The 24,460-nt window shown below is 43.8% G+C and overlaps 1 protein-coding gene across 8 annotated transcripts in view; it reads right to left on the reverse strand.

Annotated features, from left to right (window-relative positions):
* sgcd (sarcoglycan delta) overlaps positions 1-24,460 on the reverse strand; it is a 906,913-nt gene that overhangs the window by 876,807 nt on the left and 5,646 nt on the right. The window lies entirely within an intron of this gene.

Genomic DNA, 24,460 nt, shown 5'->3' on the forward strand with positions numbered 1-24,460 from the left:
CAGGCTAAACATGCCCAGCTCTTTAAGCCTCTCCTCATAGGGCTTGTTCTCCAGACCCTTAATCATTTTAGTTGCCCTCCTCTGGACGCTTTCCAGCTTGTCAGCATCTCCCTTCATCTGCGGTGCCCAAAACTGGACACAGTATTCCAGGTGTGGTCTGACCAAGGCAGAATAGAGGGGGAGCATGACTTCCCTGGATCTAGACGTTATTCCCCTATTGATGCAGGCCAAAATCCCATTGGCTTTTTTAGCTGCCGCATCACATTGTAGGCTCATGTTTAACTTGTTGTCCACGAGGACTCCAAAATCTTTTTCGCACACACTGCTGTCAAGCCAGGCGTCCCCCATTCTGTATCTTTGATTTCCATTTTTTCTGCCGAAGTGAAGTATCTTGCATTTGTCCCTGTTGAACTTCATTTTGTTAGTTTCGGCCCATCTCTCTAGTCTGTCAAGATCGTTTTGAATTCTGCTCCTGTCTTCTGGAGTGTTAGCTATCCCTCCGAGTTTGGTGTCATCTGCAAACTTGATGATCGTGCCTTCTAACCCTTCGTCTAAGTCGTTAATAAAGATGTTGAACAGAACCGGGCCCAGGACGGAGCCCTGCGGCACTCCACTTGTCACTTCTTTCCATGATGAAGACGACGCATTGGTGAGCACCCTTTGGGTTCGTTCGCTTAGCCAATTACAGATCCACCTAACCGTAGTTTTGTCTAGCCCACATTTTACTAGTTTGTTTGCCAGAAGGTCGTGGGGGACTTTGTCGAAGGCCTTACTGAAATCTAGATATGCTACATCCACGGCATTCCCTGTATCGACCCAACTCGTAACTCTATCGAAAAAAGAGATCAGATTAGTCTGGCATGACTTGTTTTTGGTAAATCCGTGTTGACTATTAGCAATGACCGCATTTGTTTCTAAGTGTTTGCAGACCACTTCCTTAATGATCTTTTCCAGAATCTTGCCTGGTATTGATGTGAGGCTGACCGGACGGTAATTGTTTGGGTCGTTCTTTTTTCCCTTCTTGAAGATAGGGACCACATTCGCCCTCCTCCAATCTGCTGGGACTTCTCCTGTTCTCCAAGAACTCTCGAAGATGATTGCCAGTGGTTCTGAAATAACTTCCGCTAGTTCCTTCAATACTCTTGGATGTAGCTGATCTGGCCCTGGGGACTTGAATTCGTTTAGAGTGGCCAGGTGTTCCTGGACAACTTGTTTCCCTATTTGGGGTTGGATTTCCCCCAATCCTTCGTCCATTCCATGTTGCTGAGGTTGAAGATGGCTTTCTTTTTGTGAGAAGACCGAGGCAAAGAAGGCATTAAGCAGTTCTGCCTTTTCCCTATCCCCTGTCACCATCACCCCATCTACTCCTTGCAGTGGCCCTATCGCCTCCTTTTTCTTTCTTTTTCTACCAACATAAGCAAAAAAACCTTTTTTGTTGTTTTTTATGTCCCTGGCAAGCCTGAGCTCATTTTGCGCTTTAGCCTTGCGAACCTTTTCCCTACAGGAGTTGGCTATACGTTTGAATTCTTCTTTGGTGATTTCTCCCCTTTTCCACTTCTTGTGCATGTCACTTTTGAGCTTTAGCTCAGTTAGAAGTTCTTTGGACATCCATTCTGGCTTCTTTGCACTTGTCTTATTTTTCTTCTTTGTTGGCACTGTTTGCATTTGCGCCTTGAGTATTTCACTTTTGAAAAACTCCCATCCATCCTTAACTCCCTTGTTTTTTAATATCGGCGTCCATGGAATGCCGCTCAGTAATTCCTTCATTTTTTGGAAGTCAGCTCTCTTAAAGTCCAGAATGCGTGTTTGACTTGTCTTAGTTTCAGCATTCCTTTGTATTGCAAACTGCAGGAGCACATGGTCACTTGCCCCTAAGGATCCAACCACTTCAACTGTATTGATTAGGTCTTCCACATTTGTTAAGATTAGATCAAGAGTTGCTGATCCCCTTGTTGCCTCTTCTACCTTCTGGACCATAAAATTATCTGCAAGGCAAGTGAGGAATTTGTTGGACTTTGTACTCTTGGCTGAGTTTGTTTTCCAGCACATATCGGGATAATTGAAATCGCCCATGACTACTATATCTCTTCTTTGTGCCTGTTTGGTCAGCTGTTGACAGAAGGCTTCATCAAGTCCTTCATCCTGACTCGGAGGTCTGTAGTAGACACCCACGACAAGATCTTTTTGAGTCCCGGTTCCCTTGATTCTTATCCAGATGCTTTCAAGCTGGTTTCCCGGATTACAGTCTTGCATTTCTTCTGCAACGTAACTGTTTTTGACATATAAAGCTACTCCCCCTCCTCTCCCCTTTGTTCTATTTATGTGAAAGAGGTTATAGCCCTCAATGGTTAAATTCCAGTGATGGGAGTCATCCCACCAGGTTTCAGTGATGCCTATGACATCGTATGTGTGGTGCTGTGCTAGGAGTTGGAGTTCGTCTTGCTTATTTCCCATGCTCTGAGCATTAGTGTAAAGACATGTAAGCCCCTGTGACCTCCCCTCGAACTGTTTATTTGGGATTATTGTGCTCTCTGTACTTGGTCCTTGCTGTGTTTGTGCAGCCCTCCGTTTAGCCTTACGGCGGTTCCCTGTGCTCGTGGGTAATATAGTGTTCGCCAGGCTGTTGTTCCCCTCCCCCAGTGGATTTAGTTTAAAGTGCGCCTGATGAGGTTTGTGAGTCTGTGTGCAAAAAGATGTTTTCCTACTTGTGTGAGATGCACCCCATCGCTTGCCAGTAGTCCATCCTCTTGGAAGAGTAGACCATGGTCAAGGAAGCCAAAATGCTCCTCTTGACACCATTTTCTGAGCCAGTTATTGACCTGTACTATTTTTCCGGCCCTTGTAGAGCCATGTCCTACAACGGGGAGGAGGGATGAAAAGATCACATGTACATTATACAGTTTTAGCTTTGTTCCCAGAGCTCGAAAATCATTTGTGATCTTTTGAAAAGTATGCCTAGCGGTGTCATTGGTACCTACATGAATCAACATAAGGTGGGGAGGGTGATGGGGCTTTAGGAGCCTGCTGAGCCTCTGAGTGATATGGTGTATTTTTGCCCCCGGGAGGCAGCATGTTTCTCGAGCCATCCCATCCGGTCTGGAAATGATGGCTTCCGTTCCTCTAAGGAGGGAGTCACCTACTACCAAGACCTGTTTCCTTTGAGGATTGACAGGGTCCCTTTTGTGCAAGACAGTGTGTATGTCCCCTGAAGAGTGTTCCTGTTGAAGTGAATCATGTAGGTGTAAAGTGTTGTCCTCCTCCTCAACATCCCCAGTGCATTCATCAATGACAATCCATTGAGATACATCCGAGAGCCCATTACTCTCCCAAGGATGTTCCTGTTGCTCCTGGTCTATGATTGGGGATGGAGCATTTGCATGATTACATAAGTGTGACTGTGGTGATGCACTGTCCCTGTCAGGGCTATCCCCTGCGCATTGATCCAGGATGGTCCACTGAGTGGTATCTAAGAAACTGTGGTCCTCCACAAGATGTGTTTCCTGATTGTATGTTAATGATGTAAGAATTTCAAATCTGTTGTGTAAATGCAGCTGAGCAGAGGAGTTCTGTGGAGGCTGCCTGGTCCTGCGTCTCCTTCTATGGGTGACCTCCTTCCAAGCCTGAGGGTTGTCTACCTTTGAGTTGATCTCCCCATAAGGTTCCTGATCATGGTCTTGGTGGTGTTGGTGTGATGCAGGCTGCTGATCTACAGCAGCGTGTTGTGCAGTGTCCAAGAAGAGCTCGAGTGCCTGAATGTCCTTAAGGGTCTTAATACGGTGCTCGAGCTGTTGGATCCTCTGCTCCATCAGAGTCATCTGTTTGCATTTGGAGCAGATGTAGTTGTCTAGTTTTTGTGTGAAAAAGCGGAACATGCCACAGCTGGTGCATGTGATGGGAATGTTTTGCTTTTGTTGCATCTCTTGGTGAGCGTGGTGGCCAAGTGGGATCTTTGTACAGTTAAGTAATATGCACGCACTTTATGTGCAGACTGCAACAAACCACGTCTTTGTGTATTTGTTTATGTTGCTTTGTTTCCTGTATGTACTGCAAAGGATAGTTAGTAAAGGTGCCTGACGGCGCGCGCGACACTGGCAAATAAAGCTTTCCCAGAAACTCAATTAACAGGGGACAATGCCTGCTGTCAATCAACTTAAGTACCTGGCTCTCTTTCAACACAACAGTCACACAACAGTTAGACTTTGACCACAGGAGCCAAGCCCAAACTCAGTTTAAAATCTTAGCCAAATCCTACCTGAAGCCAGGGAGCAAAAATGTCCTCCTGCTTCCTCTGCTTCTGCGAGAACCAACTGCCCTTCTGGGATCAGGCTCTGGCAGAAACTCACACTGGCAAATAAAGCTTTCCCAGAAACTCAATTAACAGGGGACAATGCCTGCTGTCAATCAACTTAAGTACCTGGCTCTCTTTCAACACAACAGTCACACAACAGTTAGACTTTGACCACAGGAGCCAAGCCCAAACTCAGTTTAAAATCTTAGCCAAATCCTACCTGAAGCCAGGGAGCAAAAATGTCCTCCTGCTTCCTCTGCTTCTGCGAGAACCAACTGCCCTTCTGGGATCAGGCTCTGGCAGAAACTCACACTGGCAAATAAAGCTTTCCCAGAAACTCAATTAACAGGGGACAATGCCTGCTGTCAATCAACTTAAGTACCTGGCTCTCTTTCAACACAACAGTCACACAACAGTTAGACTTTGACCACAGGAGCCAAGCCCAAACTCAGTTTAAAATCTTAGCCAAATCCTACCTGAAGCCAGGGAGCAAAAATGTCCTCCTGCTTCCTCTGCTTCTGCGAGAACCAACTGCCCTTCTGGGATCAGGCTCTGGCAGAAACTCACACTGGCAAATAAAGCTTTCCCAGAAACTCAATTAACAGGGGACAATGCCTGCTGTCAATCAACTTAAGTACCTGGCTCTCTTTCAACACAACAGTCACACAACAGTTAGACTTTGACCACAGGAGCCAAGCCCAAACTCAGTTTAAAATCTTAGCCAAATCCTACCTGAAGCCAGGGAGCAAAAATGTCCTCCTGCTTCCTCTGCTTCTGCGAGAACCAACTGCCCTTCTGGGATCAGGCTCTGGCAGAAACTCACACTGGCAAATAAAGCTTTCCCAGAAACTCAATTAACAGGGGACAATGCCTGCTGTCAATCAACTTAAGTACCTGGCTCTCTTTCAACACAACAGTCACACAACAGTTAGACTTTGACCACAGGAGCCAAGCCCAAACTCAGTTTAAAATCTTAGCCAAATCCTACCTGAAGCCAGGGAGCAAAAATGTCCTCCTGCTTCCTCTGCTTCTGCGAGAACCAACTGCCCTTCTGGGATCAGGCTCTGGCAGAAACTCACACTGGCAAATAAAGCTTTCCCAGAAACTCAATTAACAGGGGACAATGCCTGCTGTCAATCAACTTAAGTACCTGGCTCTCTTTCAACACAACAGTCACACAACAGTTAGACTTTGACCACAGGAGCCAAGCCCAAACTCAGTTTAAAATCTTAGCCAAATCCTACCTGAAGCCAGGGAGCAAAAATGTCCTCCTGCTTCCTCTGCTTCTGCGAGAACCAACTGCCCTTCTGGGATCAGGCTCTGGCAGAAACTCACACTGGCAAATAAAGCTTTCCCAGAAACTCAATTAACAGGGGACAATGCCTGCTGTCAATCAACTTAAGTACCTGGCTCTCTTTCAACACAACAGTCACACAACAGTTAGACTTTGACCACAGGAGCCAAGCCCAAACTCAGTTTAAAATCTTAGCCAAATCCTACCTGAAGCCAGGGAGCAAAAATGTCCTCCTGCTTCCTCTGCTTCTGCGAGAACCAACTGCCCTTCTGGGATCTTATCAATAAGAACATAGAGTACAGATCTAAGGCTGCCCAATCTAACCATTATTAGGTAACTAACAGCTGATTGCCACTCACAATGTGTGCTGTTTGCCACTCACAATTAAATGCTCCAAGTTCTAATTTCTATAACTAATAACTGCCGCAGATTAAATGATGTTTCTTTGTCTATGGACACCTCCTAACTGTAGTGTATAGAAGGGTTTTTATAAGAGTTTTGTAAAATGGTGTTTCTAGTTAACCAACTGCTACAACATGATTAGCAATTTAAATATTCTGGCAGAAGAAGATATCTAAACAGAGGCATAGGGTAAAACTGACCCATGAAACAACACTTCTTCACTTGCATTTAAAAAGAAGGCTATGATTGAATGAAGGAAGAATGAAGCTTTATTTATATCCCACCCCATCTCCCAAAGGGACTTGGAGTGACTTATAATTAACAAAATTGTGTACTGAAACAAACTGATTAGTCTTTAAGGTGTCACTTTTTATATCAGCACAAGGTGCTTGTGATCTCGAATCCACAGTTAAGAAATCTGGTAGCCTTATAGCTGCCTGCATTCCATAGTTCTTCTCTCCACATTTTAAGCTTTAAGATGCAGAAATGATGCACAGGCTTCTCTTCTTTTTTGAAATCATTTTTAATAGAATGTTGACATTTGAAATGTATTTCTAGCTTCCTCTGCTCTAGACAAAACAATTTAAAAACAGTTCACAGTCTAAGAAAAATTGGGATCTAATTTGGGAGAGGTGTCCTTGCTTCCTGCACTATCATTTGCATCTGTTCAAGAAGTCATAAAATTCAAGTCTGGTTTACACCTGTTTTTAAAGAAACCACTACTGGCTACTAGATTGGGCAAAATGCAGTGGTGACTAATATTAGACAATTATTCAGTTCAGGGTTTTAGTTCAAACTTTAACACTGTTATCCAAAACATAGGGCCAGCACTGGACAGCTCCGTTAAGAGCAAAACCACCACTCCATCAACACTGAATTCACCAACCACAAAATACATTTGAAAAAAAAAACTGTTTCATTATCATAAAATGGGACTGGAACTAGCAAGCAACCAGTGCAAACGTAAGTAGACTCCCTAAATATGTCCACAACAAACCATATTTGTTAGGAGAAGATCAATGACATTCAGATAGTTTGCAACCCTTCAGTTAATTTCAGATGGAACTCTATGCACAGTGCTTTACCACATTCAGTGTCTTCTCCATGAAAACAAGAGGAAAATGAAGGTAAGGCATGGAAAAAATTGTTTTGATTACAGAAGGGAAAGATATAAGCCCTATCACACACATACATACACACACACCTACCACAACTATAATGTTACACTCACCTTGATCCCAAGGCCTAGCAAATACTACAGTATCAACAATGAGTAGAACTAATAAAAGTTCCTCTTGGCACTTCTGTTACCTACTGAATCAAGATCTAACATATATTAGAACCAGATCTTGGAAAGGCTACTTTTTTATTAGAATTCCCTGGAACATACACAATCTCCCTGCAATCAGCATTTCAAACCTCTGACAGATCAATGCTAACCGGTCCAGCAGTACTTCATGAGTTTTACTTCTGTGCAATCTAGGTTCAGTTTCAACTCCATCCATAATTTCTTCTCTTCCTCACACTCCATGGTAAACAATAAACACAGCAAGACAAATAAAGGAGCTATATAAATGATTTATCATAGCCTACATTATCATGTATCATTTACCTGTGGCAGCTTATGTCTTGAGAGTAACTATATACAGGGAAGTCTTCCTCATTTAGCTTAGGTACACATACTTCCATTTATATGTAGGTTTGCCTCAGGCACAATGTTATTTGACATAGGTAGGTCTTCTTACATAGATCACTAAATCCCTAAAAGGCAATACAAGGTTGTTTTCTTGCTATGAGTACTAAATATATTTTTCCTCTTCACTGACAACATATTTAGTAAACAGGATGCAATTTCCTTTTGATGAAGTAGTTCTGTTTCTCCCATCAAAACTATTTTCAGACTGTTGCCCCAGGCAAATGTTTATGATGGAACAGTTTACATATTAATATTAAATGGATTACAAATTTCCTTACTGACATAAAAGAACCAGATTACTGGGTGGTATCTGATACAGTTACTATAAGACTCCACCAAGTGAGATTGATTGTTTACTAATTTGATTAATATATTCTTTCTGAAAATCTCTAGGTCCTCCAACCTGGCTCTATGGTCAACTACCACCAACAGTTGACTATAGAGTTACATTTGAGGGCATAGAGATTCTAGGTATTTTTAGATCATTTCTAGATCATACAGATGTCATTGATTACAGAATAAAGCCCATATTAATCATGTAAGATCCATCCAACACAGAGCATTTTCATTTCTTCCCATGCGAAAGATCTTTCCTTGGCTCCCTACCCCACCTACCAGTACCAGCTCAATCCTACAGAACAGATTTGGGGGTATATAGAATACCGTAGATGAGAGAATGGATGCATCCACTTCCCCAGTAGTGACCACTTTGTAGATAAAAAGTGACAATTTGATTTACGTACTCCATTGTATTCCAAAAGAATACTGAATCAACTTTCCAGAGATATAAACAGTTTATTAAAATTCATTTTTACCATGGAAAACAGCAAATAAGTAACCATAGAAATAGGTCTTTTCAAAAACCCTACCCTGCTAACAAGAGTAAGGATTTTCCTCAGATCTCAGTATTCTGTCCTAAAATACCATGTGGATCAGGAAACCAATGTTCTGCAGCTTTGGACAGGCTTGAATTGCACCATGAGACTAAATATGCAAGAAATGTTTTCACTTAAATACTACACAGAAAAATCCCTTATACCCTGTTTTTCAAATTAGGCAAAGCTTTTCATATCTGGTTTTACAGTTTTTCTTGTTATAAGAACTGTTTTCACAATTTCTCTACTGTACATATAAAGACCACCATTTTCAAATGAAAGCTTTAAGTCTTAACATTTGGTAGGAAGACTTATTTGAAAAGCTTGGATGCAAAGCCAAGACCATTTCCTATGTATTTCTTTCAAGAATTTAGAAGTTATTGGAGTGGGACAGACTTTTATTAGCTTTTTATCACAAAAGGAGCCCACAACTCAAAGCAGCTCTCCTTTAATTAGCTCTTGGCCAAATGAAGTTTACAGGAATGCCTCTGCATCTATACCTTCCACTGTGCTTCAAGCAGTGATAGCTACAGTCTTCACACAAACACAGCTTGTTATCCAGCAGTGATAAAACCAACCCATCATAGAAGTGAGTTTCCTTTGCCATTAATATAATCAGTTCAATATGATAACACCCACTTTTGCTTCTAACAAGGAAGCATCATACATGCAAAGAAGATTGAAGGAAACTTTCAAGATATACTCAGTCACTGCCTACCATCTAACAAAGCAATGAAATTAATACGCATGTGTCAAGCAATGACAACAAATATCAGAACAAATTCACAGCTTTTGTTTAAAATGATATGGTGTTTAAAAAGAAGTAAATAGTGTGTACATTTATGTAAAGAAAAAGTAAAGGAACTTTACACACATATATAATGTTTTATGGCTATTTATGAAAGTTTACGAGAAAACATTCAAATCTCTTCTATCAATGTTATTGGTTAGATCAAATTAATAACTTTATTGTGCAAACTTGCTATTCCATTACAGTGGTTTGTAGTGGATACATACTGCATTGAGTACATTCAATATCACACCTCTCTTCAGTAATGCAATTGTGGTAATTCACCATTCTGTGACCCTATGATTGTACTTCTAAGTACCCTCATATCTCTGCCTTCCTGCACTACTACTGTCAAGAGTCAGACGCCAGTTAACAAACAAAACAGAGTTTATTCTGAAGATAAGCCAAAAATAACACAAAAACAAGCCATGCTATTTTCCCATGCTGGCATTCAATAAAAACTAAGAACGCTTCAATTCAGCTTTGGAGAAACAAATAGAGTTGACTGCAAGATAACATGCAAAATAAATGAAGGCTTGCAACCTTCCAAAAGCTGCAGAGTATAACAGAAAGTGCAAAAGCTTCTTTTAGCTTCAAACCATTTCTGAAAACAGACAGCCGGCTCTGCGGAGTTAAAGGGACAGTTCCCAAAAGAAACAAACAAACTAGAAGAGCAGTAAACTGCTTCCATGGTGCAGATAAAGCCGAAGCTTCAAAGGGATGATGAATAGCCGTTGTCAGGAGAATCCAAGGTCAGGTCGAGAGGCAGTAGCAAATTCCAGAAGTCAGAAGCCGGGAGTAATCGTCAGTCAGGGAGCGTAGACAGAAGCCAGGTCAAATTCAATCCAAAGTCCGAAGAGGGTGCAGTCATCCAAACCAGGTCCACGATAAGACACAGCGAGAGCCAAGCCAGATGGTATCAGTAGATCCGAATCACAGTCCAAGTCCAGTCTTTACAGAAACACAGAGATCCCAATGGCGCCTCAGCAACACCTTGCCACACACAAAGTGCAATGGCCAAACATTCCCATTTTATTCCCCTTCCTCCTGGGTGGCCAAACACTCACACCCAAACACCAGGTGTCCCAAATCTACTCAGAGTCCGAACTCCACACAGCTAGAGCTCATGGATCCGGAGTACCTAGCAATTCGTCGGAGTCCCAATCATCCTGCCCACACTTAGCCCCATGAACACTTAAAGAACCATCCTCCCTTCTCCAAGCATCCCAAGTGGGATCAGCTCCTGCAGAAACCCCAGGTTCAGAAGTATCCATAGGTCCCAAATCCCCAGACATCTCCGGTGGCTGTGCCCATTCAGTGCCCACTTCCCCAGCCACCACCTGTTCTTCAGCATCCATTTCCCCAAACTCCCCATCTGAATCTTCCTCAGAAGATCCCCCATATAGCTCTCTAAGTCGCTTCCTGTGCAACTCCTCCAGTGAACCCTCATCACGAGGGTTTTTTCTTCCTCTTCGAATCCCATCACCATCAACCATAATCCCCGAAGGCGCAGTCACAACAACTACTGTTGCTTATTTTTTTTTTACTTTTAGTTCAGTTGCTGAATTTCAGTATTAAAAACCAAATCCAACAAAGATACATATAAAAGAGAAGAAATTCAATTAGGAATAGCAAAGGGAGGGGGAGGAAGAGAGAGAAAGAGAATCCTGCAACTGAGATCACATTACTTCATGTCAATGTGAAAGGGACCCATGATACCAAGATAGCTGATAGGAACATTGTTGGATTGGGAGCCATTAACAAGCTTATCCATTAATAGTTAGCAATGGGAGAATCATGAGAGGTGGGAGGCAAACTGAGAACAGGATGCACAGAACATTGTGTGATGAAGCTGCAATGCTGGTGTGCCTGCCTCATGTGATTAAATCCCTAGTAGTTACTATATAACTCATATAAACCCTATTGATTTCAACAGGTGTGCAAAATATAGCTACAACTCCACGTGTAAAGCCTCTGTTCACAAGCATAGTTTTATTTTTAGATGGGAGATGAAAATGAAAACACATCACTGAAATTTTCGACAACAATGCTGAGGTTCTCTTAGATCCCTCAACAGTACTATCTGCTCCTTAGCTCATACCATTTTCTATAACACATTATCATGCCACTTTTATATAATTGAATGAAGATTCATTAATTTATAAAATTCCCCTTGTAAGCGGTGGGCACTTTTTTTGTTCCTATCCACTTAAGCAATTTTCAGTCTGAATCATCTAGACCACAAATTGTTGTAGCTCATGTTTCTGGCAAAATCTGTGTCTTTCCTGACCTGGTGCACACAAATACCCATAAAGAAACAGAAATGCCTTGTGCCAAGGGCAAAATAAAAGTTAGGAAAAGAAAAAAAGGAGTATTACTTGCTTAACACGTGTTTAGGAAAATAAATGGTAGTTTCCCTAGAAGAAGAAATAAGATTTCCTGGTTCCTTGTTTTGTGGTGACTTATTTCCAATTCCAGAGCAAAGACATACCAGTAGTATATAGACATAGTGTAGACTTCTGGGGGGGGGGGGGGGTGGGGGGGGGAGCAGGATTTATCAAACACCCTATAATTTAGTAGTCTCCCTTCCAACTCAAAATTCCATTTTCCATCCCTTAAAGATACTAGTCCACCAATGAATAATTGTCCACATAGAAAAACTGGCTGATATAATAGGTATTAAAAGCCTTACATTTATATTCAGAAGCAAGACCTACCAAACTCAATGTGGCTTGGTCTCACACAAATTGGTAAAGGCTATCTGCTCTTCTACATATGCCCTGTTTTATATCAGAAACTCTAGAAAGCAAGGCAGAGCAGGTTGATTTCCATACTGTTTACATAAAGTATCGATGGTGTCTTGATTCTGACTGTTACTAAACTGCATCCATTATGTTATTTGAAAGGTTTTCTTTAGAAAAGCAACATCTGTATCTATTTCAACAGACAGCACACAATTTTCCTTGTCTGTCATTCTACCCATCTTCTATGTTAATGGCAAACATATAAAAATGCAATGGTTTCATTCAGAAGCAATGAGCATGTTTACATTTTCTCTCAGCTTTTTATATGGCTTTAGATAACTTTGTTTTAAGCTGTACCTTAAAAATATTCTGGAATTTGGAAATGTTTTATTTCCTGGCCAGAACTACACAGACAAATGTGTTATGGTGTATGCTATAAATATCTGATATCCATCTAGCAAAAACTCACAGTGGACATGTATATGACTGTACCATGAATAAATAAATATACAGAATTAAACTCAAAAGAAGATTGCAGAAAATATTCAAAACTGAAAAACATCAATTTTCATAGAACCAGCTTATTTCAGGCTTGAAAGTTGCAGACTCCTAGGCACCAAAGTATCAAATTTTGTTGTAGAAGGCAACGAAGACCCCTCTGACCCCTCAACCTTTGAGGATGCCTGCCACAGATGTGGGCAAAACATCAGGACAGAATGCTTCTAGAACAAGGCCATACAGCCTGGAAAACTCACAATATATCAGGTTTTTCCCCAAGAACCAGACATGTAGCCGGGGGGGGGGGGGGGGGGCTTGAGGGGCTTCAGCCCCCCCCCCCCAAATTCTTAGGATGGTCTATGAGAAGGCCTTACATTTATTATTTAAACTGTTACGTTTATTCATATCATGATCTGATTACCATGCTCAATATATCCCATATGCATGGGAGTTCTGGGTTAACGATACAAAAGGTTTGCTAGGGTAGATCCTCTCCCACTCAGATTCCCCCCCCCCCCCCCCACGAACCAAAATCCCAATCCCTCCCGAATCAAAATCCTGGCTACGGGCCTGCCAAGAACCAGTTACTATATTGAAAAGATCCACATTCCAATAACTTCACTTTGTTTGGTGTCAAAACCGACAAGTCACGGTCAAAACTTCTGTATATAATCCACATGCATCAAAGTGATGCAAATACACATCAACAAATATAAAATTTAGAGGCTCTTTCTTCCAGCTCAGCATCTCCTTTAAAATTCTCTGCAACATAGCCTGAAGGAAGCATGTCTGAAGAGACTACAAGTAGTGAAGCAACAGCTTTCTTCACGGGAAAAAAAGAATTATGGAGAGAATGTCTTTGAAACCATGACAGTTGACAATTTTTTGATTTCTGTAGATTTTGAACACTATGTTTAAGAAATCAATATTGACCAAAATTATTTCCCTTATTTATTATATGATCAAGATCTCTGAACCAGGTTACACTTCAAGTTCTAGGCCAGGGGTCCCCAAACTAAGGCCCGGAGGCCTCCAAGGTCATTTACCTGACCCCCCGCTCTTAGTTTTAGACTTTGCCTCACCCAAAGTCTGAAATGACTTGAAGGCACACAATACCAACAATCCTACTTAACTTGACTATCTCATTGGCCAGAAGCAGGCCCAGACTTCTCATTGAAATCCTGATAGGTTTATGTTGGTTAAAATTGTTTTTATTTTAAAATATTGTATTGTTCATTCATTTACTAATATGGTGCTATGGTAATAATTGAATATATTGTGTATACATATAATATTGATACTAATATTATAATGTAATACAATATAATACCAATAATTATACGATATAATAATATCCAACCTAGCAGTTCGAAAACATGCCAATGTGATTAGATCAATAGGTACCGGTCTGGCAGGAAGGTAAAGGCTCTCCATACAGTCATGCCTATGGCCACATGACCTTGGAGGTGTCTATTGACAATGCCGTCTCTTCGGCTTAGAAATGGAGATGAGCACCAACCCCCAGAGTCAGACATGACTGGACTTAACGTCAGGGGAAACCTTTACCTTTACCTATTATATATTAAATGTAATATTACTAATAATATTTCCTAATCCTAATAATCTTAGGATTTGGTTAAGATTTGGCTAAGATTTTAAACTGAGTTTGGGCTTGGCTCCTGTGGTCAAAGTCTAACTGTTGTGTGACTGTTGTGTTGAAAGAGAGCCAGGTACTTAAGTTGATTGACAGCAGGCATTGTCCCCTGTTAATTGAGTTTCTGGGAAAGCTTTATTTGCCAGTGTGAGTTTCTGCCAGAGCCTGATCCCAGAAGGGCAGTTGGTTCTCGCAGAAGCAGAGGAAGCAGGAGGACATTTTTGCTCCCTGGCTTCAGGTAGGATTTGGCTAAGATTTGGCTAAGATTTTAAACTGAGTTTGGGCTTGGCTCCTGTGGTCAAAGTCTAACTGTTGTGTGACTGTTGTGTTGAAAGAGAGCCAGGTACTTAAGTTGATTGACAGCAGGCATTGTCCCCTGTTAATTGAGTTTCTGGGAAAGCTTTATTTGCCAGTGTCGCGCGCGCCGTCAGGCACCTTTACTAACTATCCTTTGCAGTACATACAGGAAACAAAGCAACATAAACAAATACACAAAGACGTGGTTTGTTGCAGTCTGCACATAAAGTGCGTGCATATTACTTAACTGTACAAAGATCCCACTTGGCCACCACGCTCACCAAGAGATGCAACAAAAGCAAAACATTCCCATCACATGCACCAGCTGTGGCATGTTCCGCTTTTTCACACAAAAACTAGACAACTACATCTGCTCCAAATGCAAACAGATGACTCTGATGGAGCAGAGGATCCAACAGCTCGAGCACCGTATTAAGACCCTTAAGGACATTCAGGCACTCGAGCTCTTCTTGGACACTGCACAACACGCTGCTGTAGATCAGCAGCCTGCATCACACCAACACCACCAAGACCATGATCAGGAACCTTATGGGGAGATCAACTCAAAGGTAGACAACCCTCAGGCTTGGAAGGAGGTCACCCATAGAAGGAGACGCAGGACCAGGCAGCCTCCGCAGAACTCCTCTGCTCAGCTGCATTTACACAACAGATTTGAAATTCTTACATCATTAACATACAATCAGGAAACACATCTTGTGGAGGACCACAGTTTCTTAGATACCACTCAGTGGACCATCCTGGATCAATGCGCAGGGGATAGCCCTGACAGGGACAGTGCATCACCACAGTCACACTTATGTAATCATGCAAATGCTCCATCCCCAATCATAGACCAGGAGCAACAGGAACATCCTTGGGAGAGTAATGGGCTCTCGGATGTATCTCAATGGATTGTCATTGATGAATGCACTGGGGATGTTGAGGAGGAGGACAACACTTTACACCTACATGATTCACTTCAACAGGAACACTCTTCAGGGGACATACACACTGTCTTGCACAAAAGGGACCCTGTCAATCCTCAAAGGAAACAGGTCTTGGTAGTAGGTGACTCCCTCCTTAGAGGAACGGAAGCCATCATTTCCAGACCGGATGGGATGGCTCGAGAAACATGCTGCCTCCCGGGGGCAAAAATACACCATATCACTCAGAGGCTCAGCAGGCTCCTAAAGCCCCATCACCCTCCCCACCTTATGTTGATTCATGTAGGTACCAATGACACCGCTAGGCATACTTTTCAAAAGATCACAAATGATTTTCGAGCTCTGGGAACAAAGCTAAAACTGTATAATGTACATGTGATCTTTTCATCCCTCCTCCCCGTTGTAGGACATGGCTCTACAAGGGCCGGAAAAATAGTACAGGTCAATAACTGGCTCAGAAAATGGTGTCAAGAGGAGCATTTTGGCTTCCTTGACCATGGTCTACTCTTCCAAGAGGATGGACTACTGGCAAGCGATGGGGTGCATCTCACACAAGTAGGAAAACATCTTTTTGCACACAGACTCACAAACCTCATCAGGCGCACTTTAAACTAAATCCACTGGGGGAGGGGAACAACAGCCTGGCGAACACTATATTACCCACGACCACAGGGAACCGCCGTAAGGCTAAACGGAGGGCTGCACAAACACAGCAAGGACCAAGTACAGAGAGCACAATAATCCCAAATAAACAGTTCGAGGGGAGGTCACAGGGGCTTACATGTCTTTACACTAATGCTCAGAGCATGGGAAATAAGCAAGATGAACTCCAACTCCTAGCACAGCACCACACATACGATGTCATAGGCATCACTGAAACCTGGTGGGATGACTCCCATCACTGGAATTTAACCATTGAGGGCTATAACCTCTTTCACAGAAATAGAACAAAGGGGAGAGGAGGGGGAGTAGCTTTATATGTCAAAAACAGTTACGTTACAGAAGAAATGCAAGACTGTAATCCGGGAAACCAGCTTGAAAGCATCTGGATAAGAATCAAGGGAACCGGGACTCAAAAAGATCTTGTCGTGGGTGTCTACTACAGACCTCCGAGTCAGGATGAAGGACTTGATGAAGCCTTCTGTCAACAGCTGACCAAACAGGCACAAAGAAGAGATATAGTAGTCATGGGCGATTTCAACTATCCCGATATCTGCTGGAAAACAAACTCAGCCAAGAGTACAAAGTCCAACAAATTCCTCACTTGCCTTGCAGATAATTTTATGGTCCAGAAGGTAGAAGAGGCAACAAGGGGATCAGCAACTCTTGATCTAATCTTAACAAATGTGGAAGACCTGATCAATACAGTTGAAGTGGTTGGATCCTTAGGGGCAAGTGACCATGTGCTCCTGCAGTTTGCAATACAAAGGAATGCTGAAACTAAGACAAGTCAAACACGCATTCTGGACTTTAAGAGAGCTGACTTCCAAAAAATGAAGGAATTACTGAGCGGCATTCCATGGACGCTGATATTAAAAAACAAGGGAGTTAAGGATGGATGGGAGTTTTTCAAAAGTGAAATACTCAAGGCGCAAATGCAAACAGTGCCAACAAAGAAGAAAAATAAGACAAGTGCAAAGAAGCCAGAATGGATGTCCAAAGAACTTCTAACTGAGCTAAAGCTCAAAAGTGACATGCACAAGAAGTGGAAAAGGGGAGAAATCACCAAAGAAGAATTCAAACGTATAGCCAACTCCTGTAGGGAAAAGGTTCGCAAGGCTAAAGCGCAAAATGAGCTCAGGCTTGCCAGGGACATAAAAAACAACAAAAAAGGTTTTTTTGCTTATGTTGGTAGAAAAAGGAAGAAAAAGGAGGCGATAGGGCCACTGCAAGGAGTAGATGGGGTGATGGTGACAGGGGATAGGGAAAAGGCAGAACTGCTTAATGCCTTCTTTGCCTCGGTCTTCTCACAAAAAGAAAGCCATCTTCAACCTCAGCAACATGGAATGGACGAAGGATTGGGGGAAATCCAACCCCAAATAGGGAAACAAGTTGTCCAGGAACACCTGGCCACTCTAAACGAATTCAAGTCCCCAGGGCCAGATCAGCTACATCCAAGAGTATTGAAGGAACTAGCGGAAGTTATTTCAGAACCACTGGCAATCATCTTCGAGAGTTCTTGGAGAACAGGAGAAGTCCCAGCAGATTGGAGGAGGGCGAATGTGGTCCCTATCTTCAAGAAGGGAAAAAAGAACGACCCAAACAATTACCGTCCGGTCAGCCTCACATCAATACCAGGCAAGATTCTGGAAAAGATCATTAAGGAAGTGGTCTGCAAACACTTAGAAACAAATGCGGTCATTGCTAATAGTCAACACGGATTTACCAAAAACAAGTCATGCCAGACTAATCTGATCTCTTTTTTCGATAGAGTTACGAGTTGGGTCGATGCAGGGAATGCCGTGGATGTAGCATATCTAGATTTCAGTAAGGCCTTCGACAAAGTCCCCCACGACCTTCTGGCAAACAAACTAGTAAAATGTGGGCTAGACAAAACTACGGTTAGGTGGATCTGTAATTGGCTAAGCGAACGAACCCAAAGGGTGCTCACCAATGCGTCGTCTTCATCATGGAAAGAAGTGACAAGTGGAGTGCCGCAGGGCTCCGTCCTGGGCCCGGTTCTGTTCAACATCTTTATTAACGACTTAGACGAAGGGTTAGAAGGCACGATCATCAAGTTTGCAGATGACACCAAACTCGGAGGGATAGCTAACACTCCAGAAGACAGGAGCAGAATTCAAAACGATCTTGACAGACTAGAGAGATGGGCCGAAACTAACAAAATGAAGTTCAACAGGGACAAATGCAAGATACTTCACTTCGGCAGAAAAAATGGAAATCAAAGATACAGAATGGGGGACGCCTGGCTTGACAGCAGTGTGTGCGAAAAAGATCTTGGAGTCCTCGTGGACAACAAGTTAAACATGAGCCAACAATGTGATGCGGCAGCTAAAAAAGCCAATGGGATTTTGGCCTGCATCAATAGGGGAATAACGTCTAGATCCAGGGAAGTCATGCTCCCCCTCTATTCTGCCTTGGTCAGACCACACCTGGAATACTGTGTCCAGTTTTGGGCACCGCAGATGAAGGGAGATGCTGACAAGCTGGAAAGCGTCCAGAGGAGGGCGACTAAAATGATTAAGGGTCTGGAGAACAAGCCCTATGAGGAGAGGCTTAAAGAGCTGGGCATGTTTAGCCTGCAGAAGAGAAGGCTGAGAGGAGACATGATAGCCATGTACAAATATGTGAGGGGAAGTCATAGGGAGGAGGGAGCAAGCTTATTTTCTGCTGCCCTGCAGACTAGGACACGGAACAATGGCTTCAAACTACAGGAAAGGATATTCCACCTGAACATCAGGAAGAACTTCCTCACTGTGAGGGCTGTTCGGCAGTGGAACTCTCTCCCCCGGACTGTGGTGGAGGCTCCTTCTTTGGAGGCTTTTAAGCAGAGGCTGGATGGCCATCTGTCGGGGGTGCTTTGAATGCGATTTCCTGCTTCTTAGCGGGGGGTTGGACTAGATGGCCCTTGAGGTCTCTTCCAACTCTACTATTCTATGATTCTATGATTCTATGATTCTAATATTACAATATAGTGGTATAGGACATATATAATGCTAATATTGTGCTATGCCAATAATATTATATATTGTATGTACATACAACTTGTAAGCCGCTCTGAGTCTCCTTCGGGGTGAGAGAGGGTGGGGTATAAATGTAGCAAATAAATAAATAGTTGTTGTTGGGGTTTGTTTGTTTTTTTGCACTACAAATAAGACATGTGCCGTGTGCATAGGAATTTGTTCGTATTTTTTTTTCAAATGATAATTCGGCCCCTCAACAGCCTGAGGGACCATGAACCGGCCCTCCACTTAAAAAGTTTGAGGACCCCTGTTCTAGGCACACAGAGAACTTGAAAAGTTACTTCTAATAAATTCATTGTGTACTCATTACATTTTTGCTGAACAAAAAGAAAGAGGTTCTTTAATGATGTCAATTGGGTGATCTTTTAATAACAGAATAGTATAATCTTAGCACTGGTCCATACATTAGAGAAACCATGGAGGTGGATCACCAGTGACAATGCAGGGCAAGGCATAGAAGGAGGAAAGGATGTATTGCAATGGAGGGAGATCCCTTCCCATTGAGCTCAATAAATAAATTCATATTGTAAAAACTAGAAATATGCTAAATTTATTTGTAGTTATTATAATATATACCACAGTACCTAAATATATTTTACACCTGGTGAGGTAAACAGAGTCTTGATGAAAAACTGGAAAATTCAAAATCAAATTTCATCACAATCCTCATTTGGTAACTTTGAATCAGCCACCAGTTTTCAGCCTAAGCTACTGTACAGTGGTATTGTGAGGATAAAATGTGGAAGGCATGCATGCTCCCCATGGCTCCTCAGAGGAAAAGTGAGATAAACCTAACAAGCAATAATGCTACAAATTAATTCAATAATTATTGATTATTATTAGTACCAAATAAGCAATATCATCTCAAAGATACATATAGTACAGGGCCGGCCCAAGGTAATTTTCAAGTGTAAGCGAACAGAATTTTGGCGGCCCCCCCCCAAAACAATCGGATATCGAATTGTTGGCAGTTGTGAGGCTACCCTGAGTCCTCTTCAGGGTGAGAAGGGCGGGACACAAGTATGGGAAATAAATAAATAAATAAAACCAGGACAGTAAAAAAAGAACACTCAAAAACAGGGGAATTCCAGACATGAAACAATCAGGGCCAGCTAACACCACCCAACAAAGATTCCCTCAGGCAGGAAGCAGCCAGCTATGAATATGTGAGGGACATTCAATGCTAATCAAGGTGGCCAACTGCAACATTCACACTTGCCTCAACCTCACAACCTCTGAGGATGCCTGCCATAGATGTGGGTGAAATGTCAGGAGAGAATGCTTCTGGAGCATGGCCAGACAGCCCAGAAAATGCACAGCAACTCAATAATGATAATGATAATTTTATTTCTTACCCGCTCAAGACGGTTGACAACATTGCTAGAACACATAATAATTTAAAAACACTCCGTAAAATATACATATGGAAACATATTTCCATAAAATACACAAAACAAAAAGGAGCCCCGGTAGCGAAGTGTGTTAAAGCACTGAGCTGCTGAACTTGCAGACCGAAAGGTCCCAGGTTCAAATCCCGGGAGCGAAATGAGCGCCCGCTGTTAGCTCCAGCTTTTGCCAACCTAGTAGTTCGAAAACATGCCAATGTGAGTAGATCAATAGGTACCACTTCCGGCGGGAAGGTAACGGTGCTCCATGCAGTCATGCTGGCCACATGACCTTGGAGGTGTCTACGGACAACACTGGCTCTTTGGCTTAGAAATGGAGATGAGCACCAACCCCCAGAGTCAGACATGACTGGACTTAACGTCAGGGGAAACCATTACCTTTACCTTACACAAAACAAAAATTAGACATAGAGTGGAAGTTTAAACAATATCATGAAAAGGGCGAGAAATCTGCCCCTCTCCATATGGTATGAATCAGGGGTCCCCAAACTAAGGCCCGGGGGCCGGATGCGGCCCATCAAAGCCATTTATCCAGCCCCACGGCACAAGGGCAGAAGGGGGTTGGGCTAAGTAACCCAAGGGGTCTCTTCTTCTCTTACAACCATTATTATTATTATTATTATTATTATTATTATTATTATTATTATTATTATTATTATTAATATTGAGGCTGGGTGGCCATCTATCAGGGATGCTTTGCTTGTGCTTTTGGTGCACAGAGACAGAAGGTAGTTGGACTAAATGGCCCAAGGGGTCTCTTCCAATCCTATTATTATTATTATTATTATTATTATTAAGGCTGGGTGGCCATCTATCAGGGATGCTTTGCTTGTGCTTTTGGTGCACACAGGCAGAAGGGGGTTGGACTAAATGGCCCAAGGGGTCTCTTCCAAACCTCTTTCTTCTTCTTCTTCTTCTTCTTCACATTGACGCTGGGTGGTCATCTGTCAGGGGTGCTTTGTTTGTGCTTTCGATGCACAAAGCAGAAGGGGATTGGACTCAATGGCCCAAAGGGTGTCTTCCAACCCTCTTTTTTATTGTTATTGTTATTATTTATTTATTTATTTAGATATTTATTTATTATTGCTCGGTGGCCAACTATAGTCTGGCCCTCCAACGGTCCGAAGGATCGTGAACTGGCCCCCTGTTTAAAAAGTTTGGGGACCCCTGGTATGAATAAAGAAATCCACTGGACTTAACTGGCACTTGTATCTTTATTTCTCCATTGGAAGAAGTGAGGCACCGTGGAATTAACATAGTTTGACTCCACTTTCACTGCCACGGCTCAATGCTATGGAATCCTGGGAGTTATAGTTCGGTGAGGCATCTAAACTATTTGGCAGAGAAGGTTTAAAGACCTTATAAAACTACAATTCCCAGGGTTTCATAGCATTGAGCCATGGCAATGAAATTGGAGTCAAACTGCATTAATTCCAAAGTGCAGCTGCCCTTTGGTGAGATATATGCATCCCTCTGAAGTACACCACTACAATATACACTACAATATACCCTTAGGCCCTTTCTGTATTGCCATATAAAATGCAGGTTATCTGCTTTGAACTGGATTATATGGGAGTGTAGACTCAGATAACCCAGTTCAAGGCAGATAATGTGGATTATCTGCGTTGATAATCTGAATTATATGGTTATGTAGAAGAACCCATACCCTGCCATATAAGATCCAGACTATCTGCTCTGAACTGGATTATATGGCTGTGTAGATGCATATAATCCGGTTCAGTACATATGACCTGGATTATCTGCCTTCATAATCTCAATTATATGGTTATGTAGAAGAACCCATACCCTGCCATATAAAATCCAGACTATCTGCTCTGAACTGGATTATATGGCTGTGTGGATGCATATAATCTGGTTCAAAGTAGAAAATGTGGATTATCTGCCTTGATAATCTGTCTTCTATGGCTGTGAAGAAGGGGCCTTAGGAAACTATAAATCCTAGGAGTAGGCCCACATTTTCCAGCTTCTGGAACATGGCCAGGCAGCTGAAAAACCTGCAGCAACCCAGCCTCAGGCCCCTCCATTTCCCCCCTCAGTTGCCAAGTTGGCCCAGGCCTGCCCTGGAGACATGCGTGGCGAAATGCTGGGAACAGGGACGGGTTCCTACCTGCCCCATCTTCATGGCTGAGAGGGTCCCCAAGGAGGTGCATGGCAGGGGCACAGGCCTGCTCGACCTGCCAGAGCTCCTTCCAGCCTCGGAGGGCTGCCGGGCGTTGCGGGAGGAATCCAGGAAGGGTGCAGGTGGAGCAGCAGGCCCAGAGGCCTGGCCTCAGGTCTTGTTCAGGGGCAAGAGGGCTGCAAGGGCGAGAGGGCCGAGTGCGAGAGAGGTGTGAGTGGGCCGAGTGCGAGAGGGGCGTGAGTGGGCCGAGTGCGAGAGAGGCGTGAATGGGCCGAGTGCGAGAGGGGCGTGAGTGGGCCGAGTGAGAGAGATGCGTGAGTGGGCCAAGTGCGAGAGGGGAGTGAGTGGGCCGAGTGAGAGAGAGGCGCGAGTGGGCCGAGTGCGAGAGGGGCGTGAGTGGGCCGAGTGAGAGAGATGCGTGAGTGGGCCGAGTGCGAGAGGGGAGTGAGTGGGCCGAGTGAGAGAGAGGCGTGAGTGGGCCGAGTGCGAGAGGGGCGTGAGTGGGCCGAGTGAGAGAGATGCGTGAGTGGGCCGAGTGCGAGAGGGGAGTGAGTGGGCCGAGTGAGAGAGAGGCGCGAGTGGGCCGAGTGCGAGAGGGGCGTGAGTGGGCCGAGTGAGAGAGATGCGTGAGTGGGCCGAGTGCGAGAGGTGCATGAGTGGGCCGAGTGCGAGAGAGGCGTGAGTGGGCCGAGTGCGAGAGGGGCGTGAGTGGGCCGAGTGAGAGAGATGCGTGAGTGGGCCGAGTGCGAGAGGGGAGTGAATGGGCCGAGTGAGAGAGAGGCGCGAGTGGGCCGAGTGCGAGAGAGGCGTGAGTGGGCCGAGTGCGAGAGGGGCATGAGTGGGACGAGTGAGAGAGAGGCGTGAGTGGGCCGAGTGCAAGAGGGGTGTGAGTGGGCCGAGTGAGAGAGAGGCGCGAGTGGGCCGAGTGAGAGAGAGGTGCGAGTGGGCCGAGTGCGAGAGAGGCGTGAGTGGGCCAAGTGCGAGAGGGGCGTGAGTGGGCCGAGTGAGAGAGATGCGTGAGTGGGCCGAGTGCGAGAGGGGCGCGAGTGGGCCGAGTGAGAGAGATGCGTGAGTGGGCCGAGTGTGAGAGAGGCGTGAGTGGGCCGAGTGCGAGAGGGGCGCGATTGAGCAGAGTGCGAGAGATGCGCGAGTGGGCCGAGGAGTGCGAGAGGGAGCCTCAACAGCGCCCCCCTTGACGTGCGCCCGAAGCGGCCGCTTAAACGGCCTCCATTGTTGGACCGGCCCTGATATAGTATGACCCTTATTCATAGACACAGTACTCACTGTTTCACTTACCCAAGTTCTCACCCCCACCCCCATTTTATGACCTTCTCTAGGTCCTCTAGTGCTATTCTATGGTCTGCTTTCAGCCCAAGTACAGTCAAATAGGTTTTACTATTGTCCACACTTTCAGGCACCCACAGGGGAATGTATCCCTTATGGATATACTAGGACTCTTGTATACATAGAAAGTTTAACCTGTAGTGGGTGAGAATCAACATAGTGTAAGCAGTTCTGAATTACAACTAGCCCTATTGTTAATATAGCCATCCCATTTTCCCTGAGCTACTTGGCATAGGGACAGGGGGGTTGGCATCTACTTTGGTCATCCTGTTGTTGTCATACCAGTGGGCACAGAGCTCCAATTGGCTCCTGCCCATCTCTAGGCACCATTGCTGATGTTTGCAAAGATGCCCATACACCTTCTTTTCCCCCCTTCACTTCTCCAGC

The sequence above is a fragment of the Anolis carolinensis genome, chromosome 2 (assembly GCF_035594765.1).
Source record: "Anolis carolinensis isolate JA03-04 chromosome 2, rAnoCar3.1.pri, whole genome shotgun sequence".
NCBI classification, from domain to species: Eukaryota; Metazoa; Chordata; class Lepidosauria; order Squamata; family Dactyloidae; genus Anolis; species Anolis carolinensis.